We start from the raw sequence: 13336 nt of genomic DNA on the forward strand, positions 1-13336 counted from the left end.
CGATCTTTAGTTAGTGGCCAATGAGTATATCCACATGTCGCATATCCCTTGTTCTGAATGGTACCTGCCATGCTTCTTCTGTTTACCTTGGAGTGGTTTCTCTTTTTAACACTTCTTTTCCAGTAAAGCTCTTTTGATTTATAGTCATCCGTTTGTTTTCTGAAAGGTAATCAGACAGGGGATCATTTAATGGTTAAATTTTAGGCAGGGCTTTAAAGGCAAATTTTACTGCAGTTTTGGTGGGGTGTTGCAAATCAGATAGATGTGGGTCATTTTCTAGAGTTAGCTGAATTAGAATGATTCTAGAAATTGCAGAGGAGGAAAAAATAGCCTACTCTTAACTGTATATGAATTGTATTTTGAGAATAAGTAATAATAGGAGTCAACAATACACGAGGGTACTTCAAAAAGTTTGTGGAAAGATTTGTATCATCTTTCAATTTGTTTTTTTCCATGAACTTTTTGAAGTACCCTCATATTTCCACAGAGATTATTCTGTAATAACCCAATATAGAACTGAGTTCACTTAGTGCTCTCCAACAAGATTTACCTAAACTTGAAGATGGTTTTTTCATGTTATTTGAGTTTTCTATCAAATGTTTACCAACATCATTTGATTTAAGATCCTTATTATTAGGATATGTGAACTTATTGTCTTCCAATAAGGTACAGGAGCGCTATGTTTTGCTATTGTTTTACCTTTAGAGTAGCTAAAAGTTGGGAAGCTTATATACCTTAAACATAACTGTGAGATACGGCCTTTGTCAGATGAAGCTGTAAGTGGCCAAAGTGGTCCATATGAGTGAAAGATGGCTGAAGGTAATTAGCATGAAATATTTGAAATAAATGTTTTACTTATCACAAGAATCAGTACTCTCTTCTTTGTGCTTAAAAAATTGTTAATTTACTCCACACTTAGCCTGCAGACACCCATAGGAAGTTTCCTAACAGGACAAATTGCCTTTGAAAATACATTTCTAAAATTGTTTCTGAATGAATTGATTTAAGGAAATGAACAAATGATTTTTAGAATTCCTTTAAGGACAAAATAATTACTTCTACTGATGGTAACACAGTGATTTGGTAAAGGATATAAACATTGGGTACACCAATGTTTAGGGTACACCTGATAAAAATTGGCCATTCTAAAGAATATATTCTGAGGGTCAGCCCGTGTCTCACTTGGGAGAGTGTGGTGCTGATAACACCAAGGCCACAGGTTCGGATCCCTATATAGGGATGGCCCGTGGCTCACTTGGGAGAGTGTGGTGCTGACAACACCAAGTCAAGGGTTAAGATCCCCTTACCGGTCATCTTAAAAAAAAAAAAAAAAAAGAAGAATATATTCTGTATTTGATTCATCTCCGAGGGAAACAGTATATTAGGCAAGTGTTGGTAAGTGTAGTCATTGCACCTCCTTCCATGGATTCCCTTCACAGTTAATGGAAGTAGGTGTACAGGACCCGTAGAAATTAATAGGCCAAATAGATTTTTTTTGTGGTCTGGGTAATTTAAAAACTCTAAGACTAATAAATAGCTCCTTTAAGAGCATTTAAAGAGAAACAATGATGTGTGGCCTTATTTTCAGCGTTAGTGTTTACAAAACTAAAATGCCGTTAACTAACATGCCTGATATATCACACACACTCTAGAGGCACTTTTTTATGTTGTTGCAGTAGCATGAATTCCTGTGCTTTTATCAGTCTCTGCTATATGTGAAAGAAAAGTAGACAAATAGGCCCAAAGACATTGGGTTTTTGTCCTGGGTCACGAATTTTATAAACAGAGCTAGAGCTAATTGTTACCCATCCTCAACTACATTTATCCATGGCTTTGGTCGTTATCCCTTTCTGTTTTAAAGCTCCAAGTACTTTCCCAGCTTTCTTGTTTTTATTTATAAAATGACTAAGATAAAGGTGGTATTATCTGTTTCCCCCTTATTTTAGCTAAGTGTTGCTGGGTAAGAGGGTGTGAAGAGATATTGTATTTGTTTATCCAGAATCATAGGGTGTAAGTCAAAGGTTGGATAGGAAGTCTCTTACAGACTTCTTGATTACTGAGTATTTTGTGCTTATATTTAGTTGTGTTTACATTCAGTGGACTACCAAGTTAGCCAATATCTTCTGGATTTTATACAGATAAGGAACAAGGACAAGGTAATTGTCTTCGAATATTTGAAAGACAGCTATGTAGAAGAGGAAATAGGATGAAGGACACAACTGCAACTAAGATGTGGAAGAGATTTGGGTTAATTTAGTCTAACAATTTTTAAAAACATCTACTTTGGGCTAGGCATTATGCCAGGTGCTTCAGGGGGTACGAAGATAAGATAATCCCTGCTATTAAACTGAAAAGTTTTGGATAGTCAGCTCTAAAACAAGGCCAAATGTGAGTGTCAGAAATGCAAAGTGTCAAGGTAGCTCAAAATGAGAGCTTTGGATAAATAGAGACTTGGGTAGGGGGAGACCCTGAACAAAGAAAGACATCAAAATGAGATTGCCTGGGGGATGTTTCGGCATTGCATCTCAGTTTGGAAGGAACTTGGGGTTCATGTAGGGGACTTGTGAGAACAGGGCTGAAGGGTGAGTTGGGCACTGCTTTTGTTGGAAATGAGCCATTGACATTTTCTAAGTAGTGAGAGACCTGATAGCATTATGCTTTATAAATATACAGTCCTAGGTGGGAATGGTGAAGACGGGAGTGACAGTGAAGCAAAGTTCTTTGAAAGAACCCCAGGGGATCTAAGGTTTGGCCACAAAGGGACTGTCAGTGACCCCCAAGATTGTTTGCAAGATATGGTATGTGCATGTGTATTTTGTCAAATTGTTAAAAAATCTATGATCCAATAAAAAGTCTATCTAGTAAGCAGAGGAATAGTCCAGGTGAAGATTTTTGGCTGATAAGGGGGCTGGGAATGGAAAGAAGAGAAAAGAATTCAAGAGAGATTTCAGAAGTGCTAGAGAATTTTTACAACTTCATTGGCTACAGTTAAAGTATAAAAGAAAAATGATTTTGCAACCACCTCATATTTTCTTCTAGCTCCTCCACTGTAAGCTTTCTGAGAGCAGAGAACACATCTAACTTGTTAAACGTTATATTCCCAGAACCTAGCTGGTACATAGTAGGCTCTTGGTAAATACTTTACCTGAATGGGAGTGAAATATAGTATGGCTGCAGTTTTGAGCCAGAAGAAACTGGAATCGTTAATTGTGTTGTATTTAGAAGAAATGTAGACTCATGAGAAGGGAGGAGTTCAAAAGATGATTCTTATTTTTAAATTAGTTGAATTTGAGGTTCTAACTAGTCATCCAGGAGAACATGTGCAGGGTGTAAAGCCACACAGCTACGCCAATTGTCAGGTTACAGCAATAGCTATGCTAAAGCCAAAAACACATTTCATTATTTTAGTTATACTAAGTTTCCATTTGTATTGTCAGGGTTAGGGCTCAACCCCTTCAAACCCATTGTACAGACTGGGTCACCAGACCCCTCACACGCAGGTCCACGCTAGGTAATTGGGAAAGGTCCTGGGAGCCATTAGCAGATGACATGAGCTCAGTCCTCAGCAGCAGCAGCAGTGGTCTCCTGGAGGCCCTGGCAACAACAGCCTCCGGCAGCAGTAGTGGCCTCCCCGTAGCCCACCCCCAGGCATCCCAGGGGCAGGTGCACCGTGGATCAGAGCCACTTATCCTTTATGTAAAGTCCGTAACCCAGGACACCTGGGTGCACGTGCGTATTTACAACAAATGCTTGGCAAGACTGTGAACATCTGAGGGGCCCTGACCATTTCCCTATATTTTCCCAACAAGGTGTCCAAGAAATAGTTGGAAATTTGGGTGTGATATGGAGGAGAAAGGTCAGAGGTAGAAATGTAGTTTGGAGTCATCTTTATAGTGGAGAGAGGTGAGATGGGAATCTTGAAAAAAACAGATGAGTGGTCTAAAATGAAGGAGATTTGAGTATATGGTGTCAATGTAGGACAGCTTCTAGGCAAGAATTATTGAAAATTGCATGCTGTGTCAGAATTTCATCAGGAAATCAGGGATTTCACAACCCCTGGAAGGGCTGGAGGAGGAAAGGTCAGGGGACCCCTGCTGGCTTTCAGGAGATCTGGAAGCATGGGAGTCATAGAAAAGCCTCCACCCAAAAGCCCTCAGCTGCCTGCAGCATTGGCGATTCTCGGGAGGACTCTGGGAAGCAACTACCAGAACCACATGTCTGCGAGGGGCCACCTACCTGCCCACAGCTGCTGCTGTAGAGTGATGGTGTCTCTCTTTCATCCTTCTCATTTTATGTAAGTGCCTCCTATTAGCAGCATCTAATCTGGGATTCTGATAGAAGGAATCTGAGAGCTGTGATGCAGAGGAGAGGGTTACAGGGGGTGGGGCTGGTGATTAATCGACAACAGACAAGCTAGCACCTGTGGTTTAGAGCATCTAAAATGGGTCATGTCACTTCCCTGTCAAAACTCCCCAAGAACCCCCCTCCCCCAATACTGTCATAGTGAAATTTGTTTTGCTGGTGTGGGATCCAGTGCCATCTCCCCTAACAGAATGGTATTTTCTATTTCATGTGACTGTGTCTCTGTTCTTTGCATATCCATTTTCGCAGCCTGGAATGTACACACTATTCCCATTCTCACCCTGGAAAATTGCACCTTGAAGTTTTTTCTTACACCACTAGACAGATTTAGGTGATCCTATCTCCCTATGTACTTTACACATGCCTTTATTTTACTGTAACCTCCTTGAAGAAGGGACGTGTCTTTTTGTCTGTTTATAGCCAGGGCTTAGAATAGTGCCTGACATTCAGTTTGGATGAAGGAAAGAAGGAAGAAAGGTGGGATGTTATTAAATTTTATTGGCAGGAGATCAGGAGTGATCTTCAAGGGATTGGTTTTAATCCAGTGCTGCAGGTACTGGAAGCTAATTACAGTAGATTGAAGAACGAAGAATGACTAGGAGTTAAAGAATTGGAGTTAAAGATGGTGTACACTGAAGAAGTTTGATAAAGCGATAATGACAACACAGTTTCCAGTAAAGGAAGCTTCTTTCCCCCCACCGAAGGAAGTCATAAGCCCATTAGCAGTCAGAGGAGACAAAATTATTTGAAAAAGTAACTTGAATAAAAAAGCTGAAAAGTAATTTGAATAAGTAATTAGAATCGGGAGCATGCATAGAGACTTAGTCTTAGGAAGACGGATAATTTCTCTCCAAGATAGTAGCAAAAGAAATAAGAGAAGGTTTTGAGATAAAGAAAAGAAATGTTAAGGAAACCCGTTGCTCAGAATAATGATGGGCAGGTGGTGGAATCCGTATTAGGAGCTTGAGAAGATACAAAATGCACAACACTGTGGGGCATGTCACAGTAAGGTAAAGAATGGATGACAAGAGAGGTGAACAGGTAGCAGGGGCCCAGCTGAGGTTAGCATATGTCTGAAATGGACCCCAGCAGAATAATTTGATGTTGCTCAGAAATGCTCATCAGTCTTAGAGAAAAAGAAAGGAAAGGAGGTGGTGAAGATTAGCAGGAGCTTCTGGCAAATAGCAATGGCAGAAAGTCATAGGGTTGGGGCTTTGGGAGGGAGCAAAGGTATCAAAGTGCTCACCATGAGGTCAAGGCCCACGGAAGGCCAACAGCAGGGGGCACTCTCCAGTCAGGCTGTCAGTGTCCTGGAACGGGATTGGTGCCCGCAAGCTGGGCACACAGAAGTTACACAACCTACTGTCAGGGGATAAAGACATACAGGGAATGCCACAGCAAATAACAAGTTGGATTCCTCTTTGACCTCTAAATTTTCTTTCAAAATTCAAGATTTTTTGATAAATTTGGGATTACTGCGCAAATTGGCAATAACTAGAATTCAAAATTAAGTGTAAAATTTAATAGAATGTACACAGAATGCATTATTTTAATAAAATTAATAATAGACAAGTTTCTCATACTGATTTTCTTCCAGGGATGCTTGGATTTTCTACTTAATAATACATCATCCTTTTTCACCCAATAAACATTTATTGAACATGGAGGTACTAGGCTGTGATATGCGTTCGGGGTACAATTGGGAATAAAACAGACATGATCCCTCTTTCTTAGAGGTCATGCTCAGGTGGTGGAGATGAGCAATTCAGTGAATGTACAGTCATATCAAAAATGCAGAAGAATATGTTTGTAACCTCGGGATAAGGAAAGCATTTTTAAGAACCGGAAGAAAAAACACAAGATCCAGAAGAAAAAACATTGACCGATTTACTGAACCTAAATTTAAGACTTTTATAAAACAAAACACCATAAGCAAAATTAAATCAACATACTGGGAGAAAATATTTGTACCCTGTGTTATATAGACTGAAGATTAATATCCCAGATATATGAAGAATGCCTACAAATCAATCTTTTCATAAAAGACAAACAAATTAAAAATATGGCCAAAGATAACTTACATATAAGGATCACTGAGAATGTTTTGCTCTTATGATTAAGAAAAACAAAAAATATTGGTAATGGTATAGGAAAATGGATATCTCATGCATCTTTGCTGTGATTATAAATTGGTTCAGCCTTTCTGGGAAAATGAATTGACAATATGAAAATGGAAATGGCCCATTCATTTCAACCCAATAATTCCTTTTCTTGCACCATAAAGGTATTCAGTATAGCATTGTTTGAGAGGAAAAAATTAGAACATTCTGAATGCTCATCAATAGTTTACCTGTAGGCCTATGAACACCATGAAGAAGTTAAAAAGATGAAGTGAATTTCTGTGTACAAGATGTACAAGACACATGGAGAAAAAAACTATATATGCAAGAGCCTATAAATCTACATATGTAAAATTCTACCATTTTTGTTAAACACTGTGATGTTTAATTCTAGGTGTCTGCTTGATTAGATGAAGGAATGCTGAGAAACCTGGTAAAGCTATCGTTTTAGGTGTGTCCCTGAGGGTGTTTCCAGCAGAGATTAGTATGAGAGTCTGAGTGGACTGAGTGTGAAAGACCCACCCTCAGTGTGGGCAGGAATCATCTAATCTGCTGGCTGTCCCCAACCCCCAAGAGAGAACAAAAAACAGAGAAAAAAGGTGAATGTGTCTCTCTGTCTGCTGGAGCTGGGATCCACTCTTCTCTCCTGTGCATGGACATCAGAACTCGAGACTCTTCAGCTTCTGGGTTCCAGAACTTACACCAGGTACACTATTGGTCTCCCTGGTTTTGAGGCCTTCGGACTTGGACGGATCCACGCTGCTGGCATCCAGTTTGCAGACGGCCAGTAGTGAGACTTCTCTTCATAACTGTGTGAGTCAATTCCCCTAATAAATCTCCTCTTATGTATTTATAACGTATCTTATTGATTCCCTCTGGAGAACTCTAACTAATATAAACACACACATGAAATAAACAAAACCTTGTATTTATACGTGCCTACACATATGTAAATGCATAGACAAGACCTGGAGGAATTCATACCAAAATTAAAATAACAATTACCCCTATGAACAAGAGTGAGATGGGGTTGGTGGTAGAAAGGGCGCATCAAAGATAATTTCTGGCATTATTTATATTGTTTGATATATTTTCTTAAACCATGAGAATGAATTTAGGTATTAAATGAAAATATTTATATGAAGATTCTGATAATGCTTTGAAAGAAAAGTATAATATGCAGTAAGTGTACAGTGGAGAACTGCTTTCCGTCAGAGCATTAGAATGTAACAGTGTAGGGCCGGCCCGTGGCTCCCTCGGGAGAGTGTGGCACTGATAACACCAAGGCCACGGGTTCGGATCCCATATAGGGATGGCCGGTTGCTCACTGGGTGGGCGTGGTGCTGACAACACCAAGTCAAGGGTTCAGATCCCCTTACTAGTCATCTTTATTTAAAAAAAAAAAAAAAAGAAGGTAGCAGTGTAAGCCCCTGGAGAGCAGGTACCATGTGTGACTTGTTTACTGCTATATACCCAGCAAGGACAGTGGATTGATGGATGGATGGATGAATGAATGGAAGAGAAAGGCTCACTGTGAAAGTGACATGCAAACCAAAATCTGAAGGCATCAGCCATGCCAACAGCACCCACAGGGCAACAGTGTGTGTGAACGTGTGAAGACCCTACCACGGGGACCCCGGTGGATGCAGTGGAAAGCGGCCCATGCTTCCTGGTGCGCAGTAAGTGAGGAGGAGAGTGATGTGAGATAAAGTTCGTGAGTGGGTCATGCTTTTAATGGCTAGCCATGAGGAATCTATTTAGTCCCAGGAGTGGTGGGTGTACGGTGACAATGATTGAGATGTCTCTGTGGGATGAGTGTACCCAACAAGAAGAATAAACAGCATAGTGTGGTTAAACTGTTCCCAGTCACAGTGAGGGGGTGACAGGGATGAGGACTTGGCTCTCAGAGTTACCAGCCTACAATCTGTCCATTTAGCATTTGAAGCTTTTTTTCTTGGGCTCAAGGTAGAGGACAGTGTAGAGAAAGAAAAGAAAAGGGTCTATAGTGAAATGGTTTAGACTGAAAATTATGTACTCAGACTGCCTGGACTGTATTACCACTTCCACCATTTGCCAGCTGGGTGACATTGGGCAAATTACTTAACTTCCTAAACCTCATATGTTTTCTCATATGTCAAGTCAGGATAACAGAATGTGCACTGTTATCACAGAGTTGTGGTGAGGCTTTTGTAAAATAATCTGTGTAAAGTGCTTGGCACTTTTCCTGCTCAATAAATGTTAGAAGTTATTTAAGGATTCTACTACTGCTGGTACAAGAAAGAGCAATGGCTTGAGGGAGCTGGGATATTTAGGCCAGAAAAGAGAGGGGACCACCCACCACTATTTGAAGGCTTTTTGCTGAAAAAGAAGAAGTAGACATTTTCTGCAGATTCCATTGAAGTCAATCAAGACTCATAGGAAGAAATTTGAGGGAGACCCAATGTAAGGAAGACCCAGCATGGCCAAGGACTGATCAAGGGCATCCCTTGCCTTATTGAGAGACTGGACTAGGTCACCTCCAAAGTTCCTTCCAAATCTAGAATTCACTTATCAGTAACAACACCTAATAATCTTGGAAGTGAGTATAAAGTAATGTTAAGTCCTACTGTGATAGATTTACAATGCAGATCTCTAAATAACCTCAAGATTTCCAGGCATTAGCTGAGAGACCCCTGAAATGAAAGAGCAAAAAGTGTTACCACATAACCTTAGAGCCTTGGGAAGACCACAGTACGATGTTTGGCCTCTGTTTCTTCATCCGTGCACCAAGATTATTATACTCGTGAGGCTGCAAGGCTTAAAGGAAATATTGCAAATGAAAGTGCTCTACAAACCGAAGTGCAATACAAATTCAAAGAATGATTGCTGTAATAATTTGCTGCAAAATGTCTTCTGAAAATGCTGCTGTCGTGCTCTGTGTTGTTGGTTGGGGATTTGGGCATAAGCTGTTGGTCACCTGGATTTGTTTAGTGTCAGTGAGGTAGCACCTGGGCAGCTCCCACAGACCACATTGCACTCTGGACCTTACTCCTCCTGCAAATGGCACCCACAATTTCCCATCAAGAAGACCTTCAGTTCAAGTGGCTTCCAGGTTTGAGTTCTGCTGAACAACCCTCCTGGGGGAAAGCCAATGCTTTGGGTTTGATTGCCTCAGACTATCAAGATGACAACTTTGAGTAATTGCCCTGATTATATCTGACACTTAAAGAGCTACTAATCTCAATCAGATGTTGTGATAACAACTGTTATCCTGGCTTTTCATTTTGGGAGATGTTCCTTTATGGTCTGTGCCAAAGTGTATGATGGAATCCTGTGCTCAAGAAGTCTTTTAGAGACCACCTAATGTGTCCTTATATATCCAGAGGAAGCTGAATTTGTAACTCAGTATAGATGGATTTATATTTTGTTTGTTTACTCATTGAACATACGTTTATTGAGCACCCACCCACCGGGTGCCAAGGATGGAAAGACACGTTCGTGACGACTAAGGAAATCACAGGCTCAAAGTGAAGGTTGACATCAATGTTTCTTAAAGCTTTTTAATTGCTAAACACAAGACATAATGAAAAGTACATAAAGCTAAGGTGTGCAGAGTGCTGTAGTAACATGGTAGAAGAAGGGATTAGTTTAGCTGTGGAGGGTCAGGGCCAACTTCACAGGGGAAGGAACACGGAAGCTGGCCTGTAAAGGATGAGTGGAGTTTGCTAAGCAAAGACCGGGGATCTGGAGTAGGGGGAGCAGAGAGTATGGAGAAGATATGGCATTCTGAGCCAGAGAAGTGGCAGGTGCAAAAACAGTGAGAAAGGCATGAAAGTGCGTACTAGGAAGTGTGGTGTCATTGCGTATCGTTGGAGGAATAGCAGGAGATGAAGTTGGAAAGGTAGGTTGTGGCCAGATTTTGGAAAGTCTTGACCACCATGCTAGGGAATGTAGGCTTTCTCTCGTCAACATGGAAGAGTACGTCTTTCTGTAACTTGCCTTGTACTGTATAAAAAGGATTAGGGGAAAAGAAAACTGGAGGTAATAATCCGTTTAAAAAGCTATTGAGAATAAGCCAGACACAAAAGGACAAACATTATATGATTCTACTAATATGAGGTACTTTGAATAGTCAAATTCATAGAGAAAGAATAGTGATTACCAGGAGATGAAGGGACAGGGCATGGGTAGTTAGTGTTTAAAGGGTACAGAGTTTCAGTTTGGGAAGATGGAAAAGTTCTGGAGATGGATGGTGAATGGTTATACAATGATGTGAATATGCTTAATGACCCTGAATTGCGTGTTCAAAAAGGGTTAAAAACATAAATTTTATGTTGTGTATATTTTACTGCAATAATAAACAACGCTACTGTAGTAGTCCTGGTCGGAAAGTGCATGAGTCTGAATTATAACAATGAGAAATACAGAGGAAAAGAATAATTTTTTTCTTTTATTTTTCTCCCAATAAGAGTAATTTAAATTTAAGAGACATTTCTGATAGATCATTGGCAGGACTTGTGTGTGAATGAAGAGGTCAAGGAAGAGAAAGGGACAGAGATGACTGACGTCTTTGGTCTGGGTACCCGTGTGCGTGTTGGTTTAGGAGAGCAAACGATGAGTTTGATTTTATGGGGTCCAACAGATGATGAAGAAAATACATGTATGTACACACATGTGCATGCACACACGTACACACACAACTAGAGCTCAGGAAAGAAGACAGAGTTAGAAATAATTTAGGACTCGTCAATACAAGGGTGGTGTGGAACTGAGATCATTTAGGGAGGAATGGGAGGAAAAGAGCCATGAGTGGGATCCTGGAGACCATCAACTAGGAGACTGAGAAGGAACAGAGAGGGAAGAAGAACCAGAAAATAAAAAAGATTGCATGGAAGCTAAGAGAGAAAAGAATGTCATGGTCAGTTAGGTCAAATGCAATGGGGGCCAACAGGACAAAGACTGAAAGTAGAGTTGGAAATTTGGAGGTTATTGATCACCTTTTCCAGAGGGAAGATAGAAAGCAAGATTGTAGTGGGTTGAACAGAGGATCACACGTATATGTGGAATAGAAAAAAGTTGAGCTCAGAGAAGCAGAGAGTAGAATGGTGGTTACCAGAGGCCAGCGGGGTGGGGTGGGATCTTGGTCAAAGGGGACAAAATTTCTGTTAGACAGGAGGAATAAGTTCTAGTGATCTATGTACAGTGTGGTGACTCTACTTAATAATAATGTATCATATATTTCAAAATTGTTTAAAGACTAGATTTTAAACGTTCTCACCACAAGGAAATGATACCTATATGAGGTGATAGATATGTTCATTAGCTTGATTTAACCATTCCACAATGTATATAAATATCATAACATCATATTGTACCACGTAAATATATACAATTATTGTCAGTTAAAATTAAAATTGAATTTAAAAAAAAGTCTGTGGGCAGCAGCCATGAAAATAAATGAGCTTTAGCTATGCAACAAAATGTACTAGTCTCACAAACATGATGGTAGGGAAAAAAGCAAGATACAAAAAAGTACATAGAGTCTTGTTCCATACATGGTCAGTTATGTCATGATACTTAATCTTAAGAGGTAAAAGAAAGATACATAAATGATATCACTAAAAAGAAGAGTGAGGGCAAGATTATCAAAAGTGGGAATGTTGCTTACTTCTAGGAGAAGGTAGGGTTATTATTGGGGAAGCCACATGGAAGGGATTCTGAAGTATTGGGTATGTTTCATTTTTGACCTGTATGACTACAAAAGTGTTTACTTTAAAATCATTCATGATACAAGGGTACTTCAAAAAGTTCATGGGAAAATTCGTATTATCTTTTAATTCTATTTGTCCATGAACTTTTCGAAGTACCATGGTATCTGTGTGAATAAATTTGATGTACGCATATTTCTCTGTGAAGGTTATATTCCCCCCAAAATATAGCCAAGCCAACAATCTTACATCTGCTTCTGAAACTATTCAGAAAGTAACATTTAAAGCAGCAAAGATTCAGTTTGTAATACTGCTTTAATAAAATTACATCATCACCTATGACCAAATATTCCTGAAGAGGAAGTAATCTTTTCCATTACTCAGTTTTTATTAATGAGGAAAGAAAGCTTAATAGGTGGTGGCAATATCACCATTGCCAGGACCCTTTACTGGCAAAGTGAGCATCTGTTTAGTATCGGAACTGTGCACTATGGTGAACAGAGAAAAAATAACAGCTAAAAGTGCTGAGAAATCATTGTTCCCATATTCTAATGTTAAAATATTAAAGTTTGTCTACTATACGGTTTTAACTCTTTATGCTGAATTAAGTTTACTGTTTTGGAAATTTGCAAAAACAGTACAGAGAATTCTCACATACCCTTCACCCAATTTCTTCTAATATTGACATTTTACATAACCACAGGACAATGAGCAAGACTCAGAAATTAACATTGGTGCAGTACTCCTTTTTTTTGTTTAAAAAAAAAAAGGTTGACTGGTAAGGGGATCTTAACCCTTGCCTTGGTGTTGTCAGCACCACGCTCTCCCAACTGAGCTAACCGGCCATCGCTATGTAGGGATCCGAACCCGTGGCCTTGGTGTTATCAGCACCGCACTCTCCCAAGCGAGCCATGGGCTGGCCCTTTGGTGCTTCTAACATTAGTATGTACATATAATAACAATAACACCAATAACATTACTGAGAACCTTCTTATGTAGTTGATGGTCATTTGGATTTTCTTTCTGTGAAGTCTGCTCAGGTATGGCCAGTTTTTCTCCTAGGTTGTCTAATTGTTTTTTTTTTGTAATTGAATGTGTAGTTTCCTTATAGTCCTCATTTAATGAGATTGTTGTCAGGATATTTGCATATAAATTCATTTAGGGTAA

At 39.7% G+C, this 13336-nt stretch overlaps 1 non-coding gene across 1 annotated transcript; it reads right to left on the minus strand.

The window, feature by feature from the left end:
* Positions 1–12941: 12941 nt before the first annotated feature.
* On the minus strand, positions 12942–13014 carry TRNAV-GAC (transfer RNA valine (anticodon GAC)). Its single transcript has one exon. It is a non-coding gene; the product is annotated as a tRNA-Val (tRNA).
* Positions 13015–13336: the final 322 nt, after the last annotated feature.

The sequence above is a fragment of the Cynocephalus volans genome, chromosome 6, assembly GCF_027409185.1.
Source record: "Cynocephalus volans isolate mCynVol1 chromosome 6, mCynVol1.pri, whole genome shotgun sequence".
NCBI classification, from domain to species: Eukaryota; Metazoa; Chordata; class Mammalia; order Dermoptera; family Cynocephalidae; genus Cynocephalus; species Cynocephalus volans.